Here is a 3,433-nt window from a genome sequence, read left to right as displayed (position 1 = left end):
AGCCGCCACTTGGCCCAGTGCATGGGCAAGCTGATAACTGGAGCAGAGGGCCACGGGAGCCACGGGCCCGGGGCGCCCACACGTGGAGGGAGGCCGCGGGGGTGGCGAGGAGGGGCGCCAGCCGGGGACTCCCCGAGCTCAGAGCTCCAACGGGACCTGGAGATGGCTGCGTGTCGGAGGCCGGGGTGTGCGCCCCCAGGCCTCACACCGGGAGTCGTCATCCTCCACCCAAGGGTGTTAGGAGGTGGGCCTTCTTGCAGGGGTCAGGGCAGAGCAGGGCCAGCTGACAGGCGCCGGCGGTGGTGGCACGAGGAGGGGACAGGGCCTTCCCTGCCAGACGGGCAGGGCGCTCGTGGGTGGGACCAGCGTCCTTGTAGCAGAGGCCCAGCAAGCTGGCTCCCCCCGCCTGCAGCGAGAAGACGCGACTCCACAGCCACCAGGAAAGAGCCCGAGCCCTCACGCACCGGCCCCCGCCTCCGCCCCAGAGCTGTGAGGAATAAAACCTGTCATTCGTAAGGTGCTAAATCTAGGGCACTCGCTGCTCACACAGACCGAGACAGTAAATACCCGAGTTAACCAAAGCTATCTCTTCCATAAAGAGCAACCCGTAATTTGAATTAATTTGCTGTACATGTACTCAAAGGAAGATGAAAATGAGTTGCCAAAAGTTCTTTCCAAGGAACCACGTGTATGGAAATATGTGATTTCAAAAACTTTTAAACTTTAAAAGCTTTTATTTCTAATAACTCATTACTCCGGTTTTCATGAATTTTTGAAGCTTGTAGATTTTCTTTGAAATACAAAACAGATTTATGACATCTCTCCCCTCAGCTTTCATTAAACCAAATGAAGTTTTATGTTCGTTGTGTTCTGAGGCTCAGACAAGTCCAATGGCTTCCCATTCCTTGCCAGATAGTTCCTTTCATAGGAACGGAGCATGGGAAACAGAGTGGCTTAATAGGAGTTTGGCAGCATTCCAAAAAACCATGCATTGTGCTGGTGACCACACTCCCCCACAATGGCTAAAGTACTCAGGTACCTACACGTCCAGTTCATGACTCTACACGTCCAGTTCATGACTCCTACACGTGCAGTTCATGTCTCTACACGTGCAGTTCATGACTCTACACGTCCAGTTCATGACTCTACACGTCCAGTTCATGACTCTACACGTCCAGTTCATGACTCTACACGTGCAGTTCATGACTACTACACGTGCAGTTCATGACTACTACACGTGCAGTTCATGTCTCTACACATGCAGTTCATGACTCTACACGTCCAGTCCATGACTCTACACGTCCAGTTCATGACTCCTACACGTCCAGTTCATGACTCTACACGTCCAGTTCATGACTCCTACACGTGCAGTTCATGTCTCTACACATGCAGTTCATGACTCCTACACGTCCAGTTCATGACTCCTACACGTGCAGTTCATGAATCTACACGTCCAGTTCATGACTCCTACACGTGCAGTTCATGTCTCTACACGTCCAGTTCATGACTCCTACACGTGCAGTTCATGTCTCCTACACGTGCAGTTCATGTCTCCTACACGTCCAGTTCATGAATCTACACGTCCAGTTCATGACTCTACACGTCCAGATCATGACTCTACATGTCCAGTTCATGTCTCCTACACGTCCAGTTCATGACTCTACACGTCCAGTTCATGACTCCTACACATCCAGTTCATGACTCTACACGTCCAGTTCATGACTCTACACGTCCAGTTCATGTCTCTACACGTGCAGTTCATGACTCTACACGTCCAGTTCATGACTCTACACGTCCAGTTCATGTCTCCTAGACATCTAGTTTGTGAATCTTTTTTCCCTTTTTGTTCTCCCCATTGGTTATACATTTATTATTTTCTATGTGTTACAACCATGCTAGGCACCATCTTTGTCTCTCTGTTGCTTACCTTGGTCCCCCACCTTGGCGGCTGTTGTAGAAAGGATGAGAAATGTGATTCTTGTTTTCAAGGAGTTCATGGCCCTTTGCATTCATGCACATGTAGTTACTCACAACTTTGTGGTACTATTTCATTTTTAAAATCAGAATAATCATTTAATGAAGTGCAAAAGCAGTAATTGGGTAGAAAAGTGTGTGTCATCCTGTCCCATTTGAACCAGAAAAGATTACCATCTGTTTTCCTTCATACTCATTAAAAAAAAAAACTCAGCTACAAGTGAAGCTTTAAAGTTTTCTTTGACTGTGTTCTCTATACCCAACATGGCAATTTGGTTTCAAGCTTTGCATCTCGAGGTATTCTAGCATGAGAGGATGCTGTCAGCCAAGATCTTTGCATTTGGCAGTGCGCAATAAGACTAAAGAAATGCTGCTCCCACTGGGTACCCACGAGGCCTGGGCACCGTGCTGCCACACGCAGCTCAAGCAGCACGACTGGAAGGCGTGTACCTCCCACAGCGCCTCCGTCTGACATGTCTACCCGCAAGGCCTCGTGGCCCGGCCCGGCCTGACCATGGCAGGCCAGGAGACTTGCCCTTTTCAAAGCAGAACCTTGAGCTAAGGCAGGAGGAACGTGTTCACACGCGTGCAATTCTCCTACTGACTACTGACTACACACGGGACATTTGGGTTTTTAAGTTTGGGTTTCTCGATTTCCTCTCGGCTTTCGTGCCTGTGGTTCTGGCGGGGATGGGGAGGGGATGGTGGAGTCCTCCGAGCTGCCCCCTTGTAGAGCATGGTGAGGGCCAGGTGAGCCTCAGGAGCACTGCCAGCCCTGACCGGAAACGGTGGCGCGAGTTAGCTTCAAACGACAGAAGCATAAGGGGGGGGGCGGATTGGATGTGGTAGGAAGCCTCGGTGGCGCTGAGGACCAGGCCCAGGCGCACTTGCTTCGGGGCCTGCCTTTCTAGCTCCTAGGGGCTGCAGTGCAAGCCTAGAGTGAAGAATGCGTCCACGCACCTCCCTCTCGAGCAGGCCGGTGCAGTGCCGCATGACCGCCATGCCACTGACCAAAGGAAGCGTGAAAAGGAGGATCAAAGTCCAGGTCAGCGGGCGCAGAGACCCTCTCTTGAAGCTAAACAATACAAAGAGGAATTGTTGGAGTGGTAGCGTGCCTTTCTTGCACTGTGCGGGGTGAGTTACATCGTATTACTGCCCCAAACAAACAAACAAACCACAGGATCATTACTGCCCAAAACAAACAAACCAACCACAGGATCATTACTGCCCAAACCAACCAACCAAACAAACCACAGGATCATTACTGCCCAAAACAAACAAACCAACCGCAGGATCATTACTGCCCAAAACAAACAACCAAACAAACCACAGGATCATTACTGCCCAAACCAAACAACCAAACAAACCACAGGATCATTACTGCCCAAACCAACCAAACAAACCAACCACAGGATCATTACTGCCCAAACCAACCAAACAAACCAACCACAGGATCATT

The 3,433-nt window shown here is 50.4% G+C and overlaps 1 pseudogene; it reads right to left on the bottom strand.

The window, feature by feature from the left end:
- Nucleotides 1-217: 217 nt before the first annotated feature.
- The window catches only part of LOC105987697, a 17,346-nt pseudogene continuing 14,130 nt past the window's right edge, over nt 218-3,433 (bottom strand).

The sequence above is a fragment of the Dipodomys ordii genome, unplaced genomic scaffold (assembly GCF_000151885.1).
Source record: "Dipodomys ordii isolate 6190 unplaced genomic scaffold, Dord_2.0 Scaffold44, whole genome shotgun sequence".
Classification (NCBI taxonomy): domain Eukaryota; kingdom Metazoa; phylum Chordata; class Mammalia; order Rodentia; family Heteromyidae; genus Dipodomys; species Dipodomys ordii.
This window is presented reverse-complemented; position numbering and strand designations above follow the sequence as displayed.